At 38.1% G+C, this 17,739-nt stretch overlaps 1 pseudogene; it reads right to left on the reverse strand.

Annotated features, from left to right (window-relative positions):
- Positions 1 to 16,374: 16,374 nt before the first annotated feature.
- Positions 16,375 to 17,739, reverse strand: part of LOC105552914 — a 29,808-nt pseudogene continuing 28,443 nt past the window's right edge.

Raw genomic sequence — 17,739 nt, forward strand, 5'->3', positions numbered from 1 at the left:
TATAATTGTCTTAACCATTTCCTCCACATACACTGAGAACTGCCTTAGACAGTGTTACAATTTTTGCTTCAACCCTCAATCATCATTTTAAAAACTCAAGATAGAATAAAAGACTGTCGTATTTTGCTCTTTCTACTTGCTTTTCTTTCTTTTTATTTTTTTGAGTCTCACTGTCGCCCAGGCTGGATGCAGTGGTGTGATCTCGGTTCACTGCAACCTCTGCCTTCCAGGTTCAAGTGATTCTCCTGCTCAGCCTCCCGAGTAGCTGGTATTACAGGTGCCCATCACCACACCCGGCTACTTTTTCTATTTTTAGTAGAGATGGCATTTCACTATGTAAGCCAGGCTGATCTCAAACTCCTGACCTCAAGTGATCCGCCGGCCTCAGCCTCCCAAAGTGCAGAGATTACAGGTATGAGCCACTGTGCCCGGCCTCTTTCCACTTTCTTAACCTTCAGATGTTTCATGGTTCTTTCATTTAATAATAACTAAAAGAAAGGATATGGAAGAGTGGATAGAAAAATGACATAATCATATTCTGTGTACAAGAAACTCACTTCAGATATAATGATATGTGTAGGTTTGAAATAAAAGGAAGAAAACATATCTCATGCAAACATTAATCAAAAGAATGAAAGTATGGCTATGTAAATATTAGATAAAGTATATTTTACAGCAAAGAATATTACCAAGGACAAAGAAGAACATTACATAATAACAAAAGTGCTAATCAAGAAGAAATAGCAATCCTAAATGTGTAGGCACCAAACAAGTAAACTACAACATATATAAAGGAAAAACTGAAAAAAATTGAATTGAGGTAAAGGCCAATCTATAATTGGGGATTTTAATATTCCTTTCTCAACAATTTGTAGGACTATATGGAAAATCAGCAAGGATATAGAAGAACTTGACACCTTCAGCCAACAGGATATCAGTTACAGTTATAGAACAGTCCATCTCACATGACTAGAATACATATTTTTTCCAGCACTTGTAGAATGTATATCAAGATAGATTATACATAATCCATATAATTTTAGAAGAATGGAATTCACACAGTGTGTGTTCCTGACCACAATGAGATTGAACAAGATATAAACAACAGACATGTAACAGGAAACTCTCCAGACAGTTGGAAACAAAACAATGCATTTATAAACAATCCTTGGGTCAAAGAGGTAGTCACAAGGGAAATACAAAATATTGAACTGGATGAAAATACAATACTTAAAATTTATGGGATGCAGTTAAAGCAGTGTTTAGTGGGCATCCCATAGCACTAAATGCTTACACTAAAAAAGAAAAAGCCTCAAATCATCGATATAATCTTCTACTTGAAAAATATTGAAAAAGAAGAAAAAATTTTAAAATATGTAGAATAATAAATCTAAGAACAGAACTCAATGAACTGGAAAAAGAAAAACAATTTAAGACACTATGAAACAAGAAGCGGGTTTTGAAGAAAATCAATAAAACTGACAAACCTCTAGAAGGTCTGGCAAAGATAAAAGAGAGAAGATACAAATTACTAAGTCAGGAAAAAACGGAGGTATCACTATAGACTCTGCAGACAGAAAAAAATGATAGTGAGAGAATACTACAAACATGAGAAGCATAAACTAACCCATATGAAACTGATTATTTGAATAGCCATACAGCCATGAAGAGAATTGAATTTATAATTTAAAAACGTATAAAATATCACTGGAAAACTCACTAAACGTATAAAAAAGAATTAACTTAATTCTATACAATTTCTTTCAGAAAATAGATGTGAAAAGAACATTTTCCAACTTATTCTGTGAATCCCGTATTATCCTACTAGCAAAAGCAGACTAAATAGCACACAAAAAAGAAAACCATAGTTCTGTATCTTTAATGAATATAGACACAAAAGTCTTTTAAAAATTTAGCAAATAGAACTCAGCTATGAGTATGAAATTATACACAATGGCCAAGTTGGGTATATTCAGGTCTAAAGAGAAAAATCACAGGATGGTATACACTGATGAACAAAAAGAATTTGACAAAATTCAGCATCTACTTAATATCTTAAAAATCTCTGAAAGCAAGGAATAGAGGGCAATTTCCGCAACTGATGAACAACATCTACATAAAAACCTATAACTAACATCCTACTTGATAGTTACAGACTAAATGCTTGCTCCTAAAATTGGGAACAGGTGAGGATACTCATTCTCTTCAGTGCTATTCAACAGAATTTGGGAAGTTCTAGCCAAAGGAAAGGATATATAGGCATAAAAGTGATACAGATCAGAAAAGAAGAAATAAAACTGCCATTTGTAGATGACATGATGGTTTATGTAGAAGATTCCAAGAATCTACCAAAAACTTCTTGAAGTAATAAGTGAGTTCAGAAAAGTTGCAGAATACACGACAGTTCTAAAAAATCCACACTATTTTCATAACAATGAACTTGTGGAAACTGGAATAAACACAACACCATTGATAATAGTTCAAAAAATGAAATACTTAGGTAGAAATATAACACAACTATTGTAGGACTTTATGATGAAAATTACAATTATGCTGATAAAAGAATCTACATAAATAGATACATTGTGTTTAGGAGACACAAGACTCTATATAGTGGTGTCAGTTCTCCCCAAATTGATGTACAGGTTTAACACAAATGCAATCAATATCTCAGCATAGTATTTGTAGCGTGTGAACAAGAATATTCTAAATTTATAGGGAAGAGAAAAGAAGCTAGAATAGCTAATACGATTCTGAAAACAAAGAAGAAAATGAGATGAATTACTTTACCTAACACCGATATTTTTTCTCTATCTACAATAGTTAACACTGTGGAATTGGTGGAAAGATAGATACAAAGATGGAGCAAAATAGTGAATCCACAAATAGATCCACACATGTGCAGTCATTTGATTTTTGAGCAGGTTCAGTTCAATGGAGGAAGGCATTTTAGAAAATAGTGCTGAGACAACTGGATATTCTTAGACAAAAACATGAACCCAAACCTAAAACTCATACCTTATGTAAGAATTAACTCAACATGAATCTTAGCTTTAAATGTAAAATATAAAACCATAAAACTTTTAGAGAGTAATCTAAGACAAAATATTTAGGGCAAAATTTTTAGGAGAGGTGTTGTGAAGAATTCTTAGACATGATATCAAAAGCACAATCAAAAATTCAACAATTGGATCTCATTAAAATGGAAACTTTTGCTCTGTTAAAGACCCAGTGAAGAGAACGAAAAAGAAAATATTTTCAAACAACATATGTGATAAAGGATATGTATTTAGAGCATATAAAGAACTTCCAAACAACATCGTCAACAACAACAACAACATCATCATCAAATTAGAAAATGCCTGAATGACATGAACAGACATTTTACCAAAAAGTGCTATATGGATGGTAAATAAGCACATGAAAAGGTGTCCAACATCATTAGCCATTAGGGAAATGCAAAGTAAGAACAAAATGTGATATCACTACACTACCTGTGAGATGTCACTACAGAATGGCTAAAATAAGAAAAAGGTGACAATAGCAAATGCTGGGAAAGACTCAGAGTAACTGGATCTCTCATACATTGCTGGTGAAAATGGTGGTCACTCTGGAAAATAGTTTGGCAGTTTTGTAAAAAGCTGCTAGACATACACTTACCATACAACCCAGTCCTTGGACTTGTGGGCAATTATATTTGCATAAAACTTATATTCACACGAAACCTGTACAAATTTTTTTATAACATTTTCATTTGTAGTAGCCAAAATCTGCAAACAATCAAATGCCCTACAGTAAATGAGTGATTTAACAATTTTATTACATCCATACTATGGAATATTTCCAAAAATAAACTATTGATACATGCAGCAGCTCGGATGACTATCAAGGGCATTATTCTGAGTGTAAAAAAGCCAACATCAAGAGGACATATACTATATGATTCCATTTACAAAGCATTATGAAAATGATACAATTATAGAAATAGAGAACAGATTGGTGATGGCTAGACGTTGGGGTGGTAAGGGGAGGGGCATGGTGTGACCAGAAGGGGTACAAAGGAGACATGTAGAATCTGAGATCTGTGATCATCAAGTCTGTATCTTCACTGCAGTGGTAGCTCTATAAATCTACACACGTATGAAATGACATAGAGCTATATACACAACTGTCCCAGTATCAAAATCCTGTTTTGATGTCATATTGTAATTATGTAAGATTGAACCCTTGAGGAAAAAGTATATGAAGGATATTTGATCCCTTTCCCTATTACCTTTGGAACGTCTTTGAATCTATAAATATTTCATAATAAAAAGTTAAAAAATGAAGAAGAAAAAGTAAAGTCTATTGTGCAGTGATGTGAGGTTTAAGTGAGCAGATTTATGTAAATTTATGTAAATTTCTCAGCACAGGGCTGGGCATGGAAGGTATGCCCAGCAAATGACTTTAATAACAATGCAAATAATTCATTAAAGGCATATTATATTGATTGGTTAATTGAGCAATCAGTTTATTCATTCAATCATTTGTTCATTCATGTTATTTTCCAGGTGATACTCAGACTAAATCAAACCCATCCCTTTATTTTCAGTAAATCACTAGGGATGAAGTAATTCCTCCTGGTTTTGAGATGAAACATTCTGGGGCTTTGGCTAATCTTTTGCTCTAAAATTTTCACCATGCACTGGCATGGTACATGGCAGGTTTTGAAAAAAATGCTATTAGCTTTGTTTTACTTACTTTGAAGTTGCCTACATGTTCTCTTTCTGCAACTGGCACTGATTGCTGATCAAGGTCTCTCTTTTCAGTTCCTCCTCATCAGCAAGTGTATAGCTGGGGTATAAGAGATCAATACCCACTCCCTGGAGAACCTGAGGTTCCAGGGGCTCAGATGTAATTGGGAAAAACAATGTTTGCTAGTTATTTTCTGCTGAAGCAAAGTTAAGCTCTCCAGGGGGAACAAAATTCTTGTTTTAATGCCATCAGGGACTTTTTGCCCCGCTGTTGATAATTTGCTATTAACCTTCTTCCCTCCCTCTCTTTTATTCTTCCTCCATTTCTCCCCGCTTTATTTCCTTTCTTCCTGCTTTTATTTCTTCTTACCCCACCTTCTCTTTTTTTGGGTAGGTGATGAGTAACAAACCAAATGGCAAATTCAGAAGTATAAAAGTGTATATAGTAAAAACCATGTCCACCTTCATCCCTAGATTTCTAATCTTCAGTTTCCTTCCCTGGAGATCACCATTGTTACAAGCTCCTGTTATTCTTCCAGATATACAAGCCTTGCAGTGCATTTGAAAACATATTATATTCATGTTCTTTGTTCACTCCCACAGCAAAAGACGATGTATTATTCACATTGCTCAGCTTTCATTTCACTTAATGTTTTTGGGTGATTTGTCTCCATCAGTATGAAAAGAGAAGCCTCACTCTTTTTAATGTTTGTATTATATTTTATTGAACAGTTGCACTTATTAATCTGCTTAATCATACTGTTCCCCCATTGTTTGACATTTAGATTGTTTCCAATCTTTTACTAATACAATGTTACTGTAAATATTATTGTGAATATATCTGTAGGCATAAAAGGTGTTTTGGAGAGGAAACTGAGTAAAGGGTATGATAATGATAACTTTTGATACTTATTACCCAGCTACCCTCAAGAAGCTCTACCAGTTTATACCACTTCTATCAAACCTAGTGACTATTTCTCCAAATTCTAACAGATTATTACAAAACTTATATAAAATTTGTCATTTTTATAGGTGAAAAATAATTTAATTTGTCCTTTTCTCATATGAGCCAGGTTGGATATCTTTTCATATTTCTATGAAGAATGACTTTTTTATTTTATGTGAATTATGTTATATATGTTGCCCTCCGAGAAAGTATTCTGTTTTTAAATTGATACCTTGAATTGCCCCCTTTTTGCCTCATGAAAAAGAATGAGGCAGTATTTTGTATTATGCACAACATTGCTATAAACTTTATTGTATGTGTTACTTGGTACAATTATTTTTCATGTATATTGCAGTAGTTTCCTGTTCCTATTGCCCCTGAACAAACTACTGCAGAGCAATTGCCACTTCCTCTTACTCAGGCCTAAAATTTTCCAAAGAAGGGCATACAAAACTAGCGTTTTTTTGTTTTTTTTCTTTTCTTATTGAGCACTTCAGAAATTAAGACTGATGGCATTTAGTATAAAATTTAAATATAAGTGTTAGCTGTTAGATCTAATCTTTCTGATCCACACTCTACCACTGAAAATGGAATTTGATTGAATTAACTAAAGGGGCAATCTAGCATTTGTTTTGCTTTGGATTACGGCTAGCCTCTCAAAGAATTTTCCTTTCACATACTGACTCCTGAATGACCTGATTCTGGGGGTGACAGCAGTGGTTAGGTGGGTACACAGTCTCCCTGAGGATGTTCAATGTAAAATCATAGCCTATTTTGTACAATAAGAAGTCTCTTAGAAAGCACCCAACTTTCTGAACATTTTGAAATTTTATGTTAGTTAAACATATGATAACAATGTGCAGAGAAATGGATTCATCATCACCCTGCTTCATGACACACTGTTGCCATTGGCCCATGCATAGCCCCACTTAATATTAATTACATAGTAATTTATTAAGTGAATAATCCAGTCCAAAGTCTCAAAAATTATCTACAATATATACTTACCACTGTACTCTTTCTCTGTACTTTGCATTTGCTTACCCTCATCTTTACCTGCAAATAGCAACATTATGAATGTTTCTTTGTATTCTTTTATTTTTTGATTTATAGCTTTACACACACACACAGACACACACATACACACACACACGCACCCCTGAAGCATATACTTTCTAGTTTGCCTGTTACTAAGTTAATGAAACATTTCTTCTGTTTTATTCTGTGATTTAAAAAAAAAAAATCAACAGTACTAAAACTTATCTGTTGTGTTGTTGTAGCAGTGGCTCATTCATTTTCACTGTGCAGAATATTCCATTACGTGATTAAAATCTAATTAATTTATCCCTTCATCTGTGTAGCAGCCACGTGAATGAATCTGTAGATCTCCTTCAGGAGTGTAAACGACCCAGGATCTCAGCTTCTCACTTTGAAATCCCTTGTAGTAGTTTTTCTGACACCGCACTTCCCGTGGGCTGCTCCTTGCTAATGTCTGTGTGCAGAATGGATTCGAAGGTAGACCCATAGCTGGGAGACACAGGACTCCTTTGTCAGTCCATTTTGGTTCAAGGATTTCTCAGTAACTTTGCTGAATTGTGCTTCTACTTCATGACCGTCTCACATGCTTCTGCTCCACCTTCTCTTCCTCTCTTCTTGACTTGGGGTCTGAGTTGCATCTTTCTTAGCTTTTCTCACTGTCTTCCCTATTACCTTTTACATAGGCATCCCCCTAACAAAATGTTTGCATATGTAGTCCCATCTTGGTGTCTGCTTTGTAGGACATTCTGCCAATGGATGTTGGAGTAGTTTCCAGATTTTTCTACTATACACAATATTGCTATACACTTTGTGCAGGTTATTTGGTACAGTTAGTTTTCATAAGTATTGCAGTAGTTTCCTATTCCTGCTGCTTCTGTAACAAACTACGACAGAGTACTTGCTGCTGCAGAATACTTGCTACTTCCTCTTCCTCAGGTCCAATGACGTCATCACTATAGTGAACCAGAGCAATGTTCTACAGTTTTCCAGATGATCAAGGTCCCATAGGCTACACTGTGGCTGAGGAGAGTTCAGATAGCCCTGGGAATTTTGGGGAACCTGCTGATAGCTATGCTCGGAGAATGTACATTGCTTCTGAACTTGCTTCCTGATAAGTGTGGAAAAGAAAACATTTCCAAATTAGTGCCAGTGAATACTTCCAGAGGCTGTTTGCTCCAGTAACAATTGCACATCTGGGATGGCAACTAGACTGGTGCTTCCATTAGACTAAGATTGTAATAGTCTATTTCCTGCCATAATCAGTGTGGCATAGTTCCTGGACTGGTGGATTAATTGGGGATATTGATGGCAGCAGCCACTCCTGATGGCCAGCTGCTTCCATCACACCAGCTGCAGCAGGGAGGTGTGGCTGGGGCTACATGCTCCGTGGAGCCAGCGGAAGCTGGGGACAAGCAGGAGCCCTGCCCCTTTCGAATTAGGGTGAGAGCTCCCTGGGTGTCATTGCTGCTGCTCAAACCATGGCTGCAAAGGGCCTTTCACTCCATGGAGAGGGCAGGATCCCTGGCTTCTCCCCCCAACCCTGTACAGCTGCAACCACCCAAACCACAGCTGCAGACTCAGGCATCCCTTCACTCTTGAGGTCCCAGGAAGGCCCTACATACCTAGCAGGCTTGGAAGTGCCTGCTTTTGCTGCCTGGCTTCTCCCTGCTGTGGGTGCCCACTCTGATCTCAGAGCAAAGTCAGTGCCAAGTCCAGGGGTTATGAATGGCAGCAGGATGCAGCCAGATTCCTGGGCAGAAGGGTACACCCCATGTTCAGGCCAGGGAGGGCCAGAAGGCTTGGACTGGGCTGCAACTCCCACTGACCAGAGGGGGTCTTGTGGTGTATTTTCTGGGCCTACCCATGGCTGCCCATGGACCAATCAGCATGCCCTTTCTCCCGTCTGAGGCCCATAAAAGTCCTGGGCTCAGCCAGAGCTTGGCAGATGATGGGACGACCAGGTGCAGAGAGCAGCTACCCTCTCTGCTGATAGCAGGACACGTCAGGATGACCACCAGGAGAGAGAAGCTGCCCACTCGAGAGCCTGCTATCTGCTGAGAGCTGGGAAGACAACAAGATAACTTGCCTGCAGAGAGAAGCTTCCCACTCAAGGGTCTCCTCTATGCTAGGATCTGAACTCTTATCAGGACACCCTGGCTGCAGAAAGGTACTACCCCATGCGAGTCTGCTGTGAACTGTTCTATTGCTCAATAAAGCTCCTCTGTATCTTGCTCACCCTCCATTTCTCTGCATACCTGTTGCCGGAAGTCAGGGAACCCAAATGGAGGGACCGGCTGAAGCCACAGCAGAAGAACATAAATTGTGAAGATTTCATGGACATTTATTAGTACCCCAAATTAATACTTTTATAATTTCTTATGCCTGTCTTTACTGCAGTCTCTGAACGTAAATTGTGAAGATTCATGGACATTTATCACTTCCCCAATCAATATTCTTATAATTTCCTATGCCTGTTTTTACTTTAATCTCTTAATCCCGTCATCTTTGTAAGCTAAGGACGTATGTCGCCTCAGGATCCTGGGATGATTGCATTATCTGCACGAATTGTTTGTAGAGCATGTGTGTTTGAACAATATGAAATCTGGGCATCCAAAAGGAACAGGATGGCTGTGATTTTCAGGGAACAAGGGAGATAACCACTGGGCCTGACTGCCTGAGGGGTCAGACAGAACAGAGTCATATTTCTCTTCTTACAAAAGTGAATAGGAGAAATATTGCTGAATTCTTTTTCTCAGCAAGGAGCAGTCCTGAGAAAGAGAATGCATTCCCAGGGGGAGGTCTCTAAAATGGCCACTCTGGGAGTGTCTGTCTTATACAGTTGTAGATAGGGATGAAATAAACCTTGGTCTCCTGTAGTGCCCCCAGGCTTATTAGGATTAGGAAATTCCTGCCTAGTAAATTTTAGTCAGACCCGTTGTCTGCTTTCAAACCCTGTCTCCTGATAAGATGTTATCAATGACAATGCATGCCTAGTGGGACATGAAACTTCATCAGCAATTCTAATTTCGCCCTGGTCCTGTGATCTCGCTCTGCCCCCATTTGCCTTGTGATATTTTATTGCCCTTGAAACATGTGATCTCTGTGACTCACACCCTATTCATACACCCCTCACCTTTTGAAATCCATAATAAAAACTTGCTGGTTTTGCGGCTCAGAGGGTATCCCAGAACCTGCTGACATGTGATGTCTCCCCTGGACACCTTGCTTTAAAATTTATTTCTTTTGTACTCTTTCCCTTTATTTCTCAGACCAGCCAACATTTAGGGAAAATAGAAAAGAACCTATGTTGAAATATTGGGGGCTGGTTCCCCCGATATGTAACCACATTCTTCCTGGTCGCAGGACAAGAACTCGGGACCCACTGAATAGTGGAGCTAAAAAAGCTATTACACAAATGGAGCTGAAACATGCCCCTTGCTTGCCATGTGGTGGGTGAAGAGAAGGAAAGAAGAGGTTCAGCCTCTTTGGGAGCACAAACTTAGGAGCTTCCTGAGCCAGGGCTGTGCCTCCCTCTATGGGGTCCTGTGGTGCCTGGCATCTCCAAGCTTCCAGGTGCCACTAAGTTCCCTGGTGCCAGCCAGGAAAGCTGCTTGCAGTGTGCCTGGTCCAGACACAGCCTCACAGAGAGCCAGTTCCTGTGCCAGCACCTAGAGTTTCCTCCCATGCTGTGGCAGCTGGCATGTCTGACTGCGCAGTTGCTGGACCCCATGCTTGGGGTCCCCATACACCCCTCACCACTCCACACCTGACTTGCCCTTGGCAGGAGTGGGATCCAGGGGACCCCATACACCCCTCACCACTCCATACCTGACTTGCCCTTGGCAGGAGTGGGATCCAGGCTGGTAGCATAAGCTGAGTGCAGCCTGCCAGACCGAGTTGGTGGAATGAGCCCAGTGGGCCCAAGCAAAACTCAGGCAAAGGTGCCACTAGCCAGAGGTTTCAGGTCAGAAAACCAACCCCCCAAGGATCCTGTAACAATATGATAAGGATCACTATCTAATCTAAGTCTTATAGAGTGACACTATTCCACTCCATTCCACTCCATCTGGAATAATTCTGATGTACTGTTATGTTTGCCATCCCCCCCATATCACTTCCCCATTCACTGTAGTGATAGATAACCATTATCTTCTGCCTCATAGAAGATTGGGCACCAATATCCTTGGCAGTACGATATTGGCAGTAGAACCAATATCCTTGGCAGCAGCCTGACTTCTTTCTTAACTGTACTGTTAAATTATCTATGCAAAGAATCATGTGTCAGGTGTTGAGGATTAATCTATGAAATGTGTAATAGTTCTGGTGAGGAATGATGGAGACATCACACATGCATCCACTGCCAAGATTACCGACTACTCCTCTAGGCTAAGTGATAGCTCTGCCCATGTTCTTCTTGGTGTCTATACTTCCTGTATTGCATTAGATCCTTCTGCCCATATGTCTTCTGTGGCACATACACACACACATACATACCCACAAACTTGACCTCAAAAATCAAAAGGAAGCATTACTAATAAAAACCCAACAATCCTTGGAGGTTCCTGATAGCTTGCTCAAGCTACCAGGCTGGTTTCACATATTTTATTCCATAAGCTGTGTATTGAAAAACTGATAACGTTAAGACGTTGAAGAGCTGAGGGAATTAACCTGCTCACCTGTATCCTGTTGCTCTTTTATTCTACTTTTCTGCATATAAAATGACAGACATGTACTTTCTGTGTGTTTATTTACAGTAACACTGTTCAATGTTGTTATAGGCAGTTGCTTCACCCAGTAAGCTCAGCAAAGCTCTTGTTGCGGCCTCACTTTTCAACTGCGAAACAGCTGTGCTGGACTGCAGCTGACTACTGTCAACTCCTGTGAGAGTGCTCTGTCTAGATTTCTGGTCTCTCCTTTCCACTTTCATTTGTCCATTTATTTCTTCAACAAATGTTCATTCAGATACTATAATGTGCTAAGAATATGCTGGATGTTGGCAATCCAATGTTGAGCAAATATTTTCCTCCCCTTCATGTTCCATATTAGTGAGGACATTCATCTTTCCTGGTGGCAGCATGAGTCACGCCATTATTCAGAGCCAATAAAGAAAGAAATTAATTAACCACCCATAACATCTAGATAATACCAGATAACTTCTAGAAAAATGTTACAACATTTTCTGTGTGATTTGGCATCTCCCTAACTATCTTTACAGAGAGAGTGTTTTCATTTAATTCCTTTCTGCTTGAATGATCAGAAACTTTAATAGTGTCAGTATCTCTTGGGAAGCAATTTTTAGCCCCAGGAGATATTTCTATTATATTTTCCAATATTAAAGAGCTTACCTATTTAAAAAAAAACAGCATTGGTTTATAATGTGAATGTGTTCCCTATTTTACTTTACTTTTTAATAATTTCAATTTTTATTCTAGATTTGAGGTTTCATGCACAGGTTTGTTATATGGGTGTGTCGCAAGATGCTGAGGTTTGGGATGTGAATGATCCCATCACCCAGGTAGTGAGTATAGTGATATGGACAGGAGACAGAGAAATACTGGGTAGAAGAGGGCAGTGCAGTGGCAAAGACCCCACCTTTAAGGCTGGAGACCCACCAGAAATAAGTGAAAACAGGAATTTCTGTTTCTGTACCCAAAAAGTGGCCTTTTGGCCTGCTATGCCCCCCTATGCTATACCCATATAAGTTCTGAACCCCAGACTCCAGAGGCAGACAAGGAGATGAGGAGACAACAGAAGACAAATGGAAGAGAGGCACAGCAGAGAGAGAAGAGAAGGAACATCTGAATGCTGAGAGGAATTCGACTGGGGGCAATTGAAGGGGAGTTTGGCCACTGGATGGCCAAAACTCCAGGGGAAGATCATCTTCCCACTCCGTTGCCTTTCCAGCTCCCCATCCATCTTGCTGAGAATTACCTCCACTACTCAGTAAAGCCCTGCATTCATTTTTCAAGTTTGTGTGTGACCCAATTCTTCTGGGATGCTGGGCAAGAGCTTGGGATACAGAAAGCTGTCACACTGGCCCTGTGCCCTCACAAAAAGGCAGAGCGTCCTTTGAACTGGTTATTCCTTGAACTGGAATGTTCATCTTTCCTCATGGCAGCATGGATCACACCATCTTTCAGAGCCAATAAAGAAAAAAATTAACCATCAGACAGAAAGATGTTACAGCATTTCCTGTTTAATTAGGCATCTCCCTAAACTATATTTACAGACAGAGGGTTTTCCTTTAATTTCTTTTTGCTCTAATGGTGAAGTCAGATACTTTAAAACTGTGTTGTCAGTATTTCCTGTGAAGCATTTTTCAACTCCAGGAAATATTTCTGTTATATTTTCCAAAATTTAACAGCTTATCTATGGAAATAAGTGCATTGGTTTATGATGTAGGTGTGTTCTTTATTTTGTTTTTTATAATTTCAACTTTTATTTTAGATTCAGAAGTTCATGCACAAGTTTGTATATTGCATGATGCTGAAGTTTGGGATATGAACAATCCTGTCTCCCAGGTAGTGAGTATAGTACCCAACAGTTAGTTTTTAAACCCTTGCCCCACTTGCTGCCTTGCACCCTAGAGTCCCTAGTGTTTATTGCTCCCATTTTTGTGTCCTTGCGTACTCAATGTTTAGCTCCCGTTTATAAGTGAGCACATTCAATATTTGCTCTCCTGCTCCTGCATTAATTCACTTAGGATAATGATCTCTAGCTATATTCATGTGACTGCAAAGGGTATGAATTTGTTCATTTTTATGGTGGTGTGGTATTTCATGGTATATATGTACCACATTTTCTTTACCCAATCCACCATTGATGGGCACTTAGGTTGATTGTATTGTTGCTATTGTGAATAGTGCTGTGATGAACATGCCAGCACATGTGTCTTTTTGGTAGAAAAAAATATTTTCTTTTCAATATATATCCAGTAATGGGATTACTTGGTCGAATGATAGTTTTAAGTACTTTCAGAAATCTACATACTACTTTCCACAGTGACTGAACTAATTTAGATTCCCAACAACAGTGTGTAAGTATTGGCTTTTCTTTGCAGCCTCACTAGCATCTATTGGTTTTATTCTTGACTTTTTTAATAATAGCCATTCTGACTGGTGTGTGATGGCTGTCTCATTGTGGTTTTGATTTGCATTTTTCTGGTGATTAGTGATGTTAAGCATTGTTTTCATATGTTTGTTAGTCGATTGTATATCTTTTGAGAAGTGTTTGTTCATGTCCTTTGTCCACTTTTTAATAGGGTTATTTGTTTTTATATTTGTTGAGTTGTTTAAGTTCCTTATAAATTCTGGATATTAGACTCTTGTTAGATGCATAGTTTGTGAATATTTTCTTCTATTTTGTAGGTTGTCTGCTTACTCTGTTGATACATAAAATATATATACACACACACACACACACACATATATATATATTAACTGTGCAGAAGCTCTTTAATTTAATTAGGTCCTACTTGTCAAATGTTGTTTTTGTTGCAATTGCTTTTGAAGACTTAGTCATAAATTATTTCCCAAGGCTGATGTCCAGAATGGCATTTCCCTAGTTTTCTTCTAGGATTTCTATAGTTTGAGGCCTTAGATTTAAATCTTTAACCTATCTTGAATTAGTTTTTGTGTCTGGTGAAAGGTAGGGTCTGGTTTCATTTTTTGGCATATGGCTAGCTAGCCAGTTATCCCAGCACAATTTATTAAATAGGAAGTCCTTTCTCCATTGCTTACTTCTGTTGACTTCATCGAAGATCAGATGGCTGTATGTGTGTGGCTTTTTTTCTAGGTTCTCTATTCTGTTCCATGGGTCTATGTTTCTGTTTTTGTTCTAGTACCACACTGTTTTGGTTACTGTAGCCTTATAGTATGTTTTGAAATGGGTAATGTGATGTCTCCAGTTTTGTTCTTTTTGCTAAGGATTGCTTTGGCTATTTGGGCTCTTTTGTGGTTTCATATAACTTTTAGAATAGTTTTTCTAATTCTGTAAAAAAATGGCATCACTAGTTTGATAGAAATAGCATTGAATTTGTAGATTGCTTGGGATAGTATGGCCATTTTAATGATATTGATTATTCTTATCCATGAGCATGAACTGCTTTTTCATTTGTTTGTGTCATTCTGATTTCTTTGGGTAATATTTTGTAATTCTCTTTGTAGAGATATTTCATCTCCTTGGTTAGATGTATTCTTAAGTATTTTATTATTTTTTTGGTGGCTAGTGTAAATGGGATTGCATTCTTAAATTTGGCTTTCAGCTTGAACTTTATTGGTATATGAAAATGCTACTAATTTTTGAATATTGATTTTGTAACTTAAAACTTTCCTAAAGTCATTTATCAGTTTCAGGAGCCCTTTGGCAGAGTCTGGAGTTTTCTAGATATAGAATCATATTGTCCACAAAGAGAGATAGTTTGATTCTTTTTCTGTTTAGATGCCTTTTGTTTCTTTCTCTTGCCTGGTTACTCTACTTAAGACTTCCAGTACTATGTTTAATAGGGATGGTGAGAGTGAACATCCCTGTCTTGTTCTAGTTCTCAAGGGGGAATGCTTCCAGTTTTTGCTCATTCATTATAATGTTGGCTGTGACTTTGTCACAGATGGCACTTATTTTGAGATATATTGCTTTGATGCCTAGTTTGTTGAGGGTTTTTATTATAAAGGGATGTAGGATTTTATTGAAGGATTTTTCTGCATCTATTGAAATGATCATATGGTTTTTGTTTTAAATCCTATTGACATGGCGAATCACATTTAATAATTTGTACATTTTGAGCCAAACTCGCATTCCAAGAATGATGCCTATTTGATCATGGTGAATTAACTTTTGATGTGCTCTTCAATTCGATTTGCTAGTATTTCATTGTTGGCTTCGCATCTACGTTCATCAGGGATATTTGCCTGTAGTTTTATTTTATTTTATTGTGTTTTGTCTTTGCTAAGTTTTGGTATCAGGGTAATTGTGGCTTCATAGAATGAGTTACAAAGGAGTTCCTCCTCTTCAATGTTTTGAAATAGTTTCAATAGCATTGGTACCAGCTCTTCTTTTTACATCTAGCAGAATTTGACTGCAAATTTGTCTTGTCTGGGCCCCTTTTTGGATGGCACTTGGCTTTCACTTCAGAACTTGATATTGGTTTGTTCAGGGTTTCAGTTTCTTCCTGATTAAATCTTGGGAGGTTGTGTGTTCCGGGAATTTATCTATTTCCTCTAGATGTTCTAGTTTATTTGCATAGAAGTGTTCATAATAGTCTCTGAGGATCTTTTGTATTTCTGTGGGATTGGTTATAATGTCACCTTTGTCCTTTCTGGTTGTGATTACTTGGATCTTTCCTTTTTTTTTCTTTGCGAATCTAGGTAGAAGCCTACCAATTTTATTGATTATTTAAAAAAAAACAAGTTTTGGTTTCATTGATTCTTTGTATGGATTTTTGGGTCTCAATTTCATTCAGTTCTGTTCTGATTTTAGTTATTTTTTTCTTCTGCTAGCTTTGAGATTGGTTGGGTTTTATTTTTCTAATTGCTCTAGGTGTGATGTTAGATGGTTAATTTGAGATTTTTCTACATGCTCCCTATTTTAGAAACATTAAGTTTTGGCAGATTAGCTGTGCTGGTTGCTTTGTTGTGTCGAGTTTTAACAACTGTGTCTAATTTAACAAAACTTTTTTCCTATCACTTTTAAAGCTTCTTTTACTTCCTTATTTCTCAAGCTATAGATGAAAGGATTCAACATGGGAATAACAGTGCCAGAAAATATAGAGGCTACTTTCATATTCTCTTGAGAATTATTAGACTGAGGCTGTAAGTACATGTAAGAGAGTGTCCCATAGAAAATGGTTACTACTGTCAGGTGTGAGGCACATGAGGAGAAGGATTTTTTTTCCTCCTTGCAGTAGAAGACATTTTCAGGATGGTGACCATAATGTAGATGTAGGAAAAGATGATGACCAACCCATTGAACATCAAGTTAAATCCCACAAAAACAACATCTAGAATGATGTTGATGTCAATGTTGGACCATGAAAGGGCAAGAATTGGGGGACCATCACAGAAAAAGTGATTGATGTTATTGGACTTGCAGAAGGACAGAGAAAATGTAAAACTTGTACGTACAGAGGCATTTATTGAGCCCGTAATATATGAATCAGCTACCAATTGGATGTAGACTGTTTGGGACATGATCATGGGATAGTGAAGCAACATAACGATCCATTGCCATAATAGCCAGGAGATAACAGTCACTGGTTGCAAATGTTGCATAAACTAAGAATTGTATCACACAGCCCTAAGACGATATCAAATTCTTTTCTTCTGTGAAGCTTTGGAGCATCTTGGGAGTGATAGCAGAAGTGTAACAGATATCAACAAAAGCCAAATTTTGTAGGAAAAAAGTACATGGGTGTTTGAAGTCTGGAGTCAGTCTTGATGAGTAAGATAATTCCAACATTTCCTACCAGGTAGGTCACATAGATCAGAAGAAGTACAATGAAAAGGACATGCCGAAATTCCTGTTGGACACCAAATCCCAGAAGATGGAATTCAGTCACTTCAGTGCAACTTTACATCCCAGGGATGAAGCCTACTTGATCATGGTGGATAAGCTTTTTGATGTGCTGCTGGATTCAGTTTACCAGTATTTTATTGAGGATTTTTGCATTAACATTCATCAGGGCTATTGGCCTGAAGTTTTCTTTTGTTGTTGTATCTCTGCCAGGTTTTGATATCAGGATGATGCTGGCTTTATAAAATGAGTTATGGAGGAATCTCTCCTTTTCAATTGTTTGGAATAGTTGCAGTAGAAATGGTACCAGCTCCTCTTTGTACCTCTGGTAGAATTCAGTTGTAAATCTGTCTGGTCCTGGGCTTTTTGTGGTTGTTGTTGTTGGTAGGCTATTTATACTGCCTCAATTTCAGAACTTATTATTGGTCTATCAGGGATTCGATTTCTTCCTGGTTTAGTCTCAGGAGGGTGTTATGTGTCCAGGAATTTATCCATTTCTTCTAGATTTTCTAGTTT

The sequence above is a fragment of the Mandrillus leucophaeus genome, unplaced genomic scaffold (genome assembly GCF_000951045.1).
Source record: "Mandrillus leucophaeus isolate KB7577 unplaced genomic scaffold, Mleu.le_1.0 Scaffold578, whole genome shotgun sequence".
NCBI lineage: Eukaryota > Metazoa > Chordata > Mammalia > Primates > Cercopithecidae > Mandrillus > Mandrillus leucophaeus.